Source organism: Danio rerio, chromosome 10 (genome assembly GCF_052040795.2).
Source record: "Danio rerio strain M-AB ecotype USA chromosome 10, GRCz13ab, whole genome shotgun sequence".
NCBI lineage: Eukaryota > Metazoa > Chordata > Actinopteri > Cypriniformes > Danionidae > Danio > Danio rerio.
Window position 1 is genome coordinate 1,130,001 of NC_141030.1, and position 14,112 is coordinate 1,144,112.

Consider the following 14,112-nt stretch of genomic DNA (forward strand, 5'->3'; position numbering starts at 1 on the left):
TTAGAGGAAAGATCAAGGTCCCCTAATGCAGTTAGTTGTACAGCATGAATCACAAAATATGGAAAACTGCTCATTCACAGACAGATTTGAAAATGCATGTGGTTAAATGAAAAGTACCAGAGTGAGAATAATTAGCCTATTTTGAAGTGTTTCTCGACTATTTTATGTTCATTCGATGTGCTTAAATTCTTAAATAAGAATAATTATAAAAACATATCTGTTGTAAAAATAAAAACTGACAAAATGTGGACGAATGAAAAGAAAATCTAAATGTTATAAATTAAATGAAGCCTGTATTATTCAAATGAAAAAGAAAAGATCATTTATTTTTATAATGCTGTTTTAATATTGGGCGCAGTAGGTAGTGCTGTCGCCTCACAGCAAGAAGGTCGCTGGTTCAAGCCTCGGCTGGGTCAGTTGGTGTTTCTGTGTGGAGTTTGCATGTTCTCCCTGTGTTTGCGTGGGTTTCCTCCGGGTTTTCCCCCCACAGTCCAAACCCATGTGTCCGTAGTGTTCATGAGAGTGTATGGATGTTTTCCAGAGATGGGTTGCAGCTGGAAGGGCATCCGCTGTGTTAACCATATGCTGGATTAGTTGATGGTTCATTCCGCTGTGGCGACCCCGGATTAATAAAGGGACTAAGATGAAAAGAAAATTTATTAATGAATGTTTTAATATTCAGCAGCATGGTGACATAGTGGTCAGTACTGTGGCCTTACAGCTAGAAGGACGCTGTTTCAATTCCTGGCTGAGTCAGTTGTCATTTCTGTGTGGAGTTTGCATGTTCTCCCCGTGTTGGCGTGGGTTTTCTCCGGGTGCTCCGGTTTCCCCCACAGTCCAAACACATGCGCTATAGGGGAACTGATTAACTAAATTAGCCGAAGTGTGAGTGTGTGTGAATGTGTGTATATGGGTGTTTCTCAGTACTGGGTTGCAACTGGAAGGACATGCGCTGTGTAAAACATATGCCGTAATAGTTGGCGGTTCATTATACTGTGGCTACCACCACTAAGTAGACTAAGCTGAAGGAAAATGAGGAAATGTTTTAATATTCTTGATTCAAACCTTCCTCAGTTTTTGAGTTTTTCTGGGAAACATTATTGTTTTATGTTCAATCAACTTAAATTGGTAAAAACTAATAAGTTAATTTCTTCATGTTGTCTCAGCTTAAATCGATTATTTCTGCAGTGTATAATTTTTCAGGTTCTACAAAGCTTCAAACATTCATTCATTAATTTTCTCTTTGGCTTAGTCCCTATATTAATCCAGGGTCACCACAGCGGAATTAACCGTCAACTATTCCAGCATGTGTTTCATGCAGCGGATGCCCTTCCAGCTGCAACTCAGTACTGGGAAACACCCTGAAATATTAGCAAAAAAAAAAAAAGCTCTGATTTTTTTCCTCAGTTCCATCTTCTCTTCATGACAGCATGATTTTTGATTACATATTTGCAGTGATTATTAATAAACCTAATGACCTAAATGCACCTCATTATTGATCATCTGAGGATCTCCGAAGCTTCAAACTTCAAAGTGCAACGTGAAGTAAAAAAATCACTCTTATTTATGAATGACCAGCGCAGGCTTTCAGATATTCTGACTGTACTCGACGCTTCTTTACAGATATTGTTCTGCTTTCATCAGCATCTCAATGATTTAATTCATCTCTCGGAGTATGTGACGGGAAACAAGACTCTGTATCAGAGAGTGCTCTAGAAAAGACACTTTAATAGATTATTCATCATATATTTATTAAATAACTTTAGGCAAAAAAAAATAAAAAAAATAAAATATATATATATATATATATATATATATATATATATATATATATATATATATATATATATATATATATATATATATGTTTTTGAAAATTCAAGTTGAAGCAACATTTTACATATTCATGAATTTGGCAGATACTTTTTATCTGAAGCATCTTACATTGCAAGCTGTTTGAATGCTTTCCTTTGAAAATAATGACTTTAATATGACATGGAATTTAAAGGAGACCTATTATGCACCCTTTTACAGGATTTAAAACAAGTCTCTAGCATCCCTAGTGTGTGTGTGTGTGTGTGTGTGTGTGTGTGTGTGTGTGTGTGTGTGTGTGTGTGTGTGTGTGTGTGTGTGTTTAAGATTGAGTGCAAAATAGCACACTAATATTGTTTTCCAGCTCTCTGAAACTGACCCTTTTAGGCTTTGATCCTAATTCTGGTGTTTTAGTGTGACTGTCGCTTTAAATGCAAATGAGATTGTCCTCATTTCAGAAGAGGGCGGAGCTACAAGCGCATGTGTGTCAGCATAGTGGCAGATTCAAAGCAGGATTAATGTTATCTTTCATCCTAAAACTCTACAATTATCGTTCATTATCTTCAGCAGGTCGGCATATTGGCTCAGTGGTTAGCACTGTGGCATTACAGCAAGAAGGTCAATGGTTCAAGTCCTGGCTGAGCCAGTTGTCATTTCTGTGTGGAGTTTGCATGTTCTCCTCGTGTTGACGAGGGTTTTTATATGGGTATTTCCTAGTACTGGGTTGCAGCTGGAAGGACATCTGCTGTGTAAAACATGTGCTGAAACTGTCTGTGGTTCATTCTGCTGTGGTCACCTCTGATGAATCAGAGACCAAGCCAAAGGAAAATAATGATTATCTTCAGCAGGTGAAAACTACCGACTGATGGACGGCTGCTTCTCACTCAGTACTGTTTTTTCTAATGAGGGAGAGATCATCAATATTGGGCGGGGCTTTCTCAGCTCATGACTTGGTGGTTAGTGGAAGATACCACAATGCTTTGTCCTTCAGGGGTGTGTTCCCCAAATATTGTAACGGCACATGACAATTAATTGTGTTGATAATATTTTATGTTCTATATTAGCTGTGCTTACAGTTATTCTTTGTCAAGTATTTCCTAAATGATGTTGAACAGATTCAGGAGTTTTTCACAGTATTTCCTATAATATATTTTCTTCTGGAGAAAGTCTTATTTGTTTTATTTTGGCTAGAATAAAAGCAGTTTTTAATTGTTTTAAACCCATTTTAAGCTCAATATTATTAGCCCCCTTCAGCAATATTAGTGTTGGATTGTCTCCAGAACAAACCACTGTTATACAATGACTTGCCTAATTACCCTAACTTTACCCTAATTACCCTAGTTTAATAAGTATCTAACTTATTAACTAATTAACTAACTAAATAAATAAATATATAAATAAATATAAAATTTGATAAATAAATAAATAAAAATATCTAACTAACTAAATTAAAAATTAAAAAATAAAAGAATGAATGTGAATAAATAGTAATAAATATGTTACTAACAAAATAAATTTAGTAAATAATAATAATAATAATAATAATAATAATAATAAATACCTAACTAAAAACGAGTGAACTAAATATATAAATAAATAAACTAGCAAGTAAATAAAAAAAATAATAATAAATGTCTAACTAAACAACCAGTGAACTAAATAAATAAATAAACAAACTAGTAAATAAATAAAAATAATAATAATAAATATCTAACTAACTAATTAAATAAAAAAATATATGAAACAGTAAATAAATATAAATAAATATCTAACGAAATAAATAAACTGGTAAATAAATGAAAATAATAATATTAATTATCTAACTAAATAAATTAGTAATTAAATGAATATAAAAATAAATAATAAATATCCAACTAACTAAATAACAAAACAAATAAATAAATTTGTAGATAAATTAAAAATAAATCAATTAAATAAATAAATAAAAAATATATTTAATAATAGAAAGGTCAATATTATTAGCTACCGCTATTAGCTATTGTCTACAGAACAAACCACTGTTATACAATGACTTGCCTAATTACCCTAGTGAAGCCTTTAAATGTCACTTTAAGCTGAATACTAGTGTCTTGAAGAATATCTAGTCTAATATTATGTGCTGTCATCATGGCAAAGAGAAAAGTCCTCATTTGTAAGTCGCTTTGGATAAAAGCGTCTGCTAAATGACTAAATGTAAATGTAAATGTAAAAGAACTCAGTTATTAGAGATGAGTTATTAAAACTATTATGATTAGAGATGTGTTGAAGAAATCTCTCCGTTAAACAGAAATTGGGGGGAAATATACAGGAGGGCGATTAATTCTGACGTCAACTGTATATATTTATATAATCAGCCGTGATGTTCTGCCATTCTGCCTCTCTCTATAACATCAAATATCTCAAGGAGGAGATCACATTCAGGTCAAATATACGCTGCTTTTCTGTCACTTCAAAGGTGCTTTTGTGTCCTTTTCCTAAGTAGTTGGAGGTCTGGAAGCACATGAAGGAAAGCGACTGATGACACAATCTTTAAGCCATTTTCCTGCGTGTCTCAGTGTTAAGAGGATTGTGCTCGTCTGATAATAATGATGGCATGAGGATCAGTCTGTTTTCTTATCACATTCCTTCTGTAATGCCCTCAACTAGGGCTGCGCAGTATGCTGTTATCTCCATAGTGCTAATATACAGGTAGAGTCAGAATTATGAGCCCTCCTTTCCCCAATTTCTGTTTAACAAAGAGATGATTTGTTTAACACATTTCTAAACATAATAGTTTAATAACTCATCTCTAATAATTCTTCAAGACAAGTGACATTTAAAGGCTTCACTAGGGTAATTAGGGTTAAGTTAGGGAAATTAGGCAAGTCATTGTATAACAGTGGTTTGTTCTGGAGACAATCCAACACTAATATTACTGAAGAGAGCGAATAATATTGAGCTTAAAATAGGTTTAAAACAATTAAAAACTGCTTTTATTCTAGCCCAAATAAAAGGGAAGAGAGGGAAGATCATTTAAATGTATTTGATGTGTCATACATTTGTGGTTGGTAAGTTATCCAGATTTGATCAATCAGATAGGGTTATGCTATCTGTAGCCCCACCTCCACAGTAGTTGGTGTTCAGCTATTGGCTGGAGCGACCCAAAGCTGAATCAAGAGCTGAAAATAACACTAATGGGCAGAGTCGAGACCAGAGGGGAAAATGCCAACAGCCAATCAGAATCAGGATATCTGATAAGGTTTCCACTCATTCATAATGTGTTAAAGACTAATTGTTTAATATCGTTTTCTTTTTAAAGCCAGAATTAGATGATCATAAAATATATCTATTATCTTTTAATTTTAGTATTATATATATATATATATATATATATATATATATATATATATATATATATATATATATATATATATACATATATATATATATATATATATATATATATATATATATATATATATATATATATATATATATATATATATATATAAAGCAAAACAAGAATTTCTCTTGGAAATGTTGTCTAAATAAATATTGTTATTGGTATAATTTTTTTTACCTGAATTTAATTTCAATTAAATAAGAAAAAATATCTATTGCCTGTTGATTTTTGTATTATTGTTTTGCCTGAACTACATTAAATTAGATCATGTTTTTCTTTTATTTTCTATTAAATAACTGTTACGAAAAAACAAAACATCTAATTAAATTTATATAATGAATTAATTTATATATTGGATAAGATTAAGATTGGGGCGACATGGTGTCTCAGTGGTTAGCACTGTGGCCTCGCATCAAGAAGGCCGCTGGTTCGAGTCCCGGTTGGGTCAGTTTTCATTTCTGTGTGGAGTTTGCATGTTCTCCCCGTGTTTCCTCCGGGTGCTCCAGTTTCCCCCACTGTCAAAACAATTTTCTTTAAGGAGGCTCTCTCAGTGGTCAAGAAGACAAATTCTTACCCATAGTGTCTTTTAAAGTTTTATTCTTTGCAAAAAAGAAGGCCACACAATCATACAGCAACACAGGTTTCTGCAGATAGAGTGAGTGCGCTCTCTTTTTATCTAGTTTGATACACACAAGGTCATCAGTGACATATAGGATGAATCACAGTTACATCAGCGCTCAGCTTCATTTTTGACCATCTACAGTACATTTCAGTCTTCCATCCCGTCTGAGCATATAGTTAGTTAAATCACCATGCGCCTATCCAGATCTTGTATGGTGAAAAACAGGGGGTTATAAGGTTGCTATAGTAACACAACAATTTTAGAATTCCTTGTGGTGATTCTATAGTTCTTATGGTAACAAAACAACTATAATCATTAATCTGTTGTGGTGATTCTGTAGTTGCTATGGTAACAGAACAACTACAGAATCAATCTGTTGTGATTATATTGTTGCTATGGTAACACAACAGCTATAGTCTTTTTTCTGTTGTGGTGATTATACAGTTGCTATGGTAACGAAACCGCTATAGTGATTAATCTGTTGTGGCAATTCTACAGTTGCTATGGTAACAGAATAACTATAATCATTTTTTTTCTGTTGTGGTGATTCTATGGTTGCTATGGCAACACAATAACTATAGTCATTAATCTGTTGTGGTGATTCTGTAGTTGCTATGGTAAGACAACAATACAGTAATCAATTTGTTGTGGTCGATTCTGTAGTTGCTATGGTAACACAACAGCTATATTTCTATTGTTTTCTGTTTTTTTCTGTTGTGGTGATTCTACAGTTGCTATGGTAACAAAAGTTTGTTAAATCACCATGTGCTTATGCAGATCTTGTCTGGTGATAAACAGATGCTAAAGAGGTCACGCTTGGTCTAACTTAAACGGCACATCCATGGAAGAATAAAAGAACAGACCTTTATAATGTAAATAAATGAATTTACACCGCAATTCCTCTCTTTTTATCATTCCTTGATGAATAAAGGGACTAAGCCGGAAGAAAATGAATGAATAAATAAAAGTATTTAGAAAATATAAATTTATATAAAAGTATCTCAATTTCAATGTGATCATTACATAAATACTAGTTTAAAAATCAGTATAAAAAGCTTATAAAATAGCATTTCTCCAGGGAAATGTTATATCATTATTGCGCTACTTATTTCCCAGTATCACTGAGCCATAGCGTCAACAGCGTTTGGCTTTGGTTTCTCCTCAGCGTTCAGACTGGATCGCTGCAGGCGGAGATTTACGTCTTGACTTTTCTGCGTCACATTAAAGCCGACATCAGACTCTGTCATCTGCTTCCAGCGCTGCTCTTCAACACCTACAGACTGTCACACACACCTCTTTCTTCACATCAGCTGCGTGTGTGTGTTAATACAGAGATGCAGACGCTCGTTTCACTCCCGTACACAGCAAAACCAATCACTAATATAATATCTCATGTATCGTGTCAAGCAGATCTTCATGATGATTTCATCTGGATTGACGGAAGACAAAAATATAGACGTACATTTAGACAAATCTCTAGAGATTAAGGCTTGTCAAGATTCACTAAGTCTGAAATTGTGCTCCGATTCATAGTCAATAATCAGACTTGTGTATCTCAATTTTAACCCAGATATGGGTTAATCTATTAGAGTTATTCTATAGTTGCTATGGTAACACAACAACTATAGTCATTAATCTGTTGTGGTGATTCTACAGTTGCTATGGTAGAACAAGAACTATAGTAATTAAACAGTTGTGGTGATTCTATGGTTGCTATGGTAACAAAATCACTATAGTTATTTTTCTGTTGTGGAGACTTCATAGTTCCTATGGTAACACATCAACAATAATAATCAATCTGTAGTGTTGCTTATATAGTTGCTATAGTAACACAACAATTTTAGAATTCTTTGTGGTGATTCTATAGTTGCTGTAGTAACAAAACAAAACTAGTAATTAATCTGTTGTGGTGATTCTATGGTTGCTATGGCAACACAACAACTATTGAAATCAATCTGTTGTGGTATTCTATAGTTGCTATGGTAGCACAACCACTATAGTCATTTTTGTTGTGGTGATTGCATAGTTGCTATGGTAACACAATGACTACAGTAATCAATCTGTTGTGGTGATTATGTAGTTGCTATGGTAACACAACCCCTATAGTAATCCATCTGTCATGGTGATTCTATAGTTGTTATGGTGATGCAACAACAACTATTGTCATTTTTCTTTTGTGGTGATTATACGGTTGCTATGGTAACAAAACCACTATATTGATTAATCTGTTGGGGTAATTCTACAGTTGCTATGGTAACAAAACCGCTATAGTGATTAATCTGTTGTGGTAATTCTATTGTTGCTATGGTAACATAACAGCTATAGTAATCAATCTGATGTGGTGATTCTATAGTTGCTATGGTAGCACAACCACTATAGTCATTTTTCTATTGTGGTGATTACATAGTTGCTATGGTAACACAACAACAATAGTAATCACTCTGTTGTGGTGATTCTACAGTTACTCTGGCAACACAACCACTATAGTAATTCTTCTGTTATAGTGATTGTATAGTTGCTATGGTAATATAACAACTATAGTTGTATAAACAAATGACCCAATACTGCAGTTTTCAACAACTATTGTCATGACTTCACACTCTGTAAAGAGACACACTAGAATTGCTGGTGTATATAAAAAAAACCACATTATTTATTTGCAATACACTTACTACAAACACTGGAACATATAGACTTAGGTCAGGGATGTCAAACTCAACTCCTGAAGGGCTGCAGCCAGGCACAGTGCAGTTCCAACCCTGCTCCAACACACTAACCTGTAGGTTTCAAACAAACCTAAAGGACTCAATTAGTTTGATCAGGTGTGTTTAATTAGGGTTGGAACTAAACTGAGCACAGCTGCAGCCCTCCAGAATTTGAGTTTGATATCCCTGGCTTCTTCAGGAATGGCATATAGAATGACGTTTATGAATGATGTTTGAACACTAGAATGACTAGACAAGGGACTAACTAACACAGGGATATATATACACAGGGCATAATTGAACTGATAACACACAGGGGAGGAACACAGGTGAAACTAATGAACATTAAGGAATGGCGGGAAACAGAACAAAGGAGCACATGACCGCAACAGAAGCACATAGACAACGCTGGAAAGTTACAAGAAGAGCACATAAGCGCATGGAACACAACAGCACAGAACCTGGCAACTATAGGGTGTGTTATACTACAATACACCACATGTCAAGCAGATCTTCCTGATGATTTCAGTTGGACTGATGGAAAACAAAAATACTGATGTTCATTCAGACAAATCTCTAGAGATCTGAAGAGAAGTCTGAAAAGCAAAGTAAGTCAAACTCTTGTACTTCTGTTGTGACTCTTCAGTAGTTTCTCTTTATATTTTCAACAGAAACGTCTGCGTTGATGATCTCTTGGTGATCTCAGGTGTTGTTATTTGACTGTTCATTGTAATATCAGGAGAAGGATCTGAGAGCAAGTCTGTACTTAAACTAGTGTGTAAGCAGAGACTGCAGCTGTAAAAGAGAAAGTGTGAGCAGTAAATGCTCTCTCCGGGGAGCTGTGAAAGACGAGTGTGTGCTTGAGCAGAAATCAGGGACTAGAGAGAGAGAGAGAGAGACCTGGATTGAGTGACAGACAGACAGAATGTTCCGCTGGATGTCTCATATTCACACTCACACAGTCCTAAATGTCCTTCAGCCCTGAGTGTGTGTGAGTAGAAAAACAATACTGTAGTAATTTACTGTAAATACTATAGAGTTTTTAAACCACACTAAAGTACTTGATTTTTTTGTTGTTGTTGTGGTGATGTTATGGTTGCTATGGCAAGACAGTAACTACAGTACTCCATCTCTTGTGGTGATTCTATGGTTGCTATGGCAGCAAAACAAATATTGTAATTAACCTGCTGTGGTGATGTTAAAGTTTCTATGGTAACACAACCACTATAGTAATTAATAGGTTGTTGTGATTCTGTAATTGCTATGGTAACATGACAACTATAGTCATGAATCTGTTGTGGTGATTCTGTAGTTTCTATGGTGATACAACAACTACAGTACTGATTGGTTGTGGTGATTCTACAGTTGCTATGGTAACAACAATTATAGTAATCAATCTGTTATGGTAATTCTATAGTTACTATGGTAACAATGACTACAGTAATTAATTAGTTGTGGTCATTCTATAGTTTCTATGGTAACAACAATCATAGTAGTCAATCTGTTGTGGTGATTCTAAAGTTGCTATGGCAACATGTTACTAACTACAGTTAGTAATTGGCTGTGATGATTCTATAGTTGCCATGGTAACACAACAACTACAGTAATAATCTGTTGTGGTGATTTTATAGTTTCTATGGTAACAACAATTATAGTAATTCATCTGTTGTGGTGATTCTGTAGTTGCCATGGTAACACAATAACTACAGTAATAATCTGTTGGGGTGATGCTATAGTTACTATGGTAACAACAATTACAGTAATTAATCTGCTGTGGTGATTCTTCAATTGCTATGGTTACACAACTACTGTACAGTAATAATCTGTTGTGGTGATTCTATAGTTGCCATGGTAACACAACAACTATAGTAATAATCTTTTGTGGTGATTCTATAGTTACCATGGAAACACAACAACTATAGTAATTAATCTGTTGTGGTGATTCTATAGTTGCTATGGTAACACAAAAACTATTGTAATCTGTTGGGGTGATTCTACAGTTGCTACGGTAACACGACAACCTATATTTTAAAATTATGAATGACACAAAATATATTTTCATATTCATTATTAATAAAGGATTAATTAGTTAGACACTGGTTGCTATGGCTACAGGTGGTGTGTTTTGTCCTTTTGTGAATGTGAATGTCCTTCAGTAACTGAACCAGGACGTATTTATTATCAATCATTGGCAAACTGATACAGATTAAAGCACTGGTTACTGTATAAGTGACCTTCAACTGCGAGACCACAGCATATGTGGAGATTTGATCTGTTTACTGCTTGACCATGTCTGTGTGTGTGCGTGTGTGCGTGTGTGCGTGTGCGCGTGTGCGCCCGTGTGCGTGTGTTGATCTCTGGAGTTCCTGCACTCTTGATCTGCAGATGAGCTTCAGCTCTGCTCTTCATGGTGAGGAATATTAAAGCGGTGCAGGGACAAGGACGCCGTCAGAATTGAATATAAATAGTTTAATTAGCCGTTAGTTGGTTTGGAAACGTGAGCTGTTATCTGCAGGCCGACGCTGAAGCAGAAACACGCTGGAAGTTGCTGAGTCCTGGAGAAACCAGCACATGTTCAAAGCTTAATTAGAGAGCAATATCACAGCGCTCGCTTCAGTCAGCAGCAGCTTTTATCAGAGCTTACACAGGTTCATCTGCAGCCAAAACTGTGACGCGTGCATTCAACATACTCTTTAAAACTAAAAATCATTTAGATATAAAAGCCTGGCTGGCTCAGTTGGTGTTTCTGTGTGGAGTTTGCATGTTCTCCCTGTGTTGGTGTGGGTGTTTCTCAGTACTGGGTTGCAGCTGGAAAGGCATCCACTGTGTAAAACTCTCTGAAGCTGACCCTTTCAGGCTTTGGTCAATAATTCATTCATTCATTCATTCATTTACTTATTTGTTTGTTCAATCTTTCGTTTATTTATTCATTTATATAATTTTTGTACATTCGTTCGTTCTTTCTCTTGTTCTTTTATTCTTTTATTCATTAATTTGTTCAATTTTTCATTCGTTCATTTGTTCGTTTATGTTTACTTTCTTTCTTTCTTTCTTTCTTTCTTTCTTTCTTTTTCTTTCTTTTTTTCTTCTGTTCATCTATTCATCCATTCATTTGTTCATTCTTTCTTTCATTAATCCATTCATTCATTCATTCAATTTTTATTCATTCATTCTTTTATTCATTCATGCATACATTCATTTGTTCAATCTTTCTTTCGTTTATTCATTCGTTTATTCATTTTTGTCTTTTCTTCACTCATTCTTTTATTCATTATTTGTTTGTTTGTTCATTTGTTCATTTGTTTGTTCAGTCATTTGTTCAATCTTTCTTTCTTTCTTTTGTTCGTTCATTCATTTGTTTGTTCATTCATTCATGCATTCATTCATTCATTTGTTTGTTTGTTTGTTATTTTTTCATTCTTTCATTCATTTACTCATTCATACATTCATTCTTTTATTCATTCATTGTTTTATTCATTCATTAAATTATTTTAAAATTAATTTGTTTGTTATTTCATTACTTCATTCCTTAATTTATTCATTCATTTGTTCTTTCATTCTTTCTTTCTTTCTTTAATTCATTCATTCATTTGTTTGTTTGTTCTTCGTTCGTTTTTCCTTCTTTCATTAATTTATTCATTCTTTTATTCATTGGTTTGACATTTCTTTTTTTTACATTCATTCACTCTTTCTATTATTAATTTATTTGTTTGTTTGGTTGTTCATTGTGTCATTCGTCTGTTAATTTGTTCGTTCTTTCTTTCATTCATTTTTTTCATTTATTCGTTCATTTGTTTGTTCGTTCTTTCTTTCTTCCTTCCTTTCATTCATTAATTCGTTCATTCCTCCATTCATTAATTTATTCATTCATTCATTCATTTCATTAATTAATTCATTCATTCATTCATTCATTCATTTTTTAAATAATTAATTAATACTTTCATTCATTCATTCATTCATTTATTCATTAGTTCATTTTATTCATTCATTCATTTAATCAAAGTTTAGCCAAAATGATTCTTATACTGAAGCATGTTGAGTGTGGCTGACCCCGGCGGCTGCACTGAGAGGATGGTTTCAGCATTAAAGTGATTTCAGAATGAATGCATGCATGTGTTTTCCATAACTCTCAGTCTGTTCAGCCTCTTGACTGTATTACTATCAGCAGGTCACCGATAAACGTGCAGAAACAAGCAGAGCTCAAGCTGAGGGTGAACTCCGTCTGACTTAACCCAGCAACACTACACACACACACACACACACACACACACACACAGGATATAAACATCCAAACATAGTCACTTCTGCCTAAAAGTTGATTAAAATATCTTTTCATTTCAGTTGAACTTGCATCAAACAAAGCAGTGCATTGTGGGATATATTGAGTGCACTTCAGACACCACAACAAATGGCTGCTCCCTCAATAGTCAATGCACTATTAAGGGTGTACGGGAGATTTGAGACACAGCCCTGGACTTGACGGTGTGTTTGTCCAGTGTTTAGATGCACATTGAGTTTGTTTGTTAGTTCCTCCCTGATGGAGATGATGCAGGGAGGAGTGTGTGAGACTATTCTGTGATGTTTGTGTGTTTTGTGAGTCATTGAATGGTTTGTGTGTGTGTTTTGGCGCAGTTACGTTTGATTCAGACTGAAGTCAATGTCATGGCAACAGTTTTCCTGCACAGCATCCTCACAGTCTGACCCAGAAAAGCTGCGATTGTGTGTTTCCTTCAGTCTGTGGAGTTCACAGCAATCACCTGCTGTCAGTGCTTATCACACACACACATACACACACACACACACACACATACAAGAGTACATACACATACAGACACACATACACATACTGTACAGTCTGTTATCTGCAGCTTGTTCTGTTCTTGTAACTGTGTTGTTTATAATCTAATCTGGTCTCCTCTCCAGTGCTGCGGCGTTCACATCAGCCAGATCAAGCGTGAATCTTCATTTCAGCAATAACTGCTCTTCATTGGTGTGCAGATAACAGCAGAACTGAACAACTGAAGCTTGACAATTATTTTACCCCACACAACTTTATGCAGTTTATTATTATTATTATTATTATTATTATTATTATTATTATTATTATTATTATTATTATTATTATTATTTTATTATTATTATTATTATTATTATTATTATTATTATTATTATTATTATTATTATTATTATTATTATTATTATTTGTAGTAGTAGTAGTAGTAGTAGTATCATAATTATTATGATTTGTTATTATTATTATTATTATTATTATTATTATTTTAATCATACAATGAAGATTGTTTGAATGAAGATTAAGGATGATTATGATATTATTATTATTATTATTATTATTATTATTATTATCATAATTAATATTATCATAATTATTTATTATTATTATTGTTGTTATTATTATTATTATTATTATTACTATTACCATCATAATTATTATTTATTGTTGTTTTTGTTATTATTAATATTATTATTATTATCATAATTATTTATTATTATTATTATTATTATTATTATTATTATTATTATTTATAATAATTGTTGTTGTTGTTGTTGTTGTTGTTGTTGTTATTATTGTT

General features: G+C 33.7%; 1 protein-coding gene across 4 annotated transcripts in view; it reads left to right on the forward strand.

Annotated features, from left to right (window-relative positions):
* unc5cb (unc-5 netrin receptor Cb) overlaps nt 1-14,112 on the forward strand; it is a 263,540-nt gene that overhangs the window by 131,662 nt on the left and 117,766 nt on the right. The window contains exon 1 of one of the 4 annotated variants that reach the window (XM_087269536.1): nt 8,708-9,129. The gene's annotated coding sequence lies outside the window, so the exon portion shown is untranslated. 4 annotated transcript variants of the gene reach the window in all.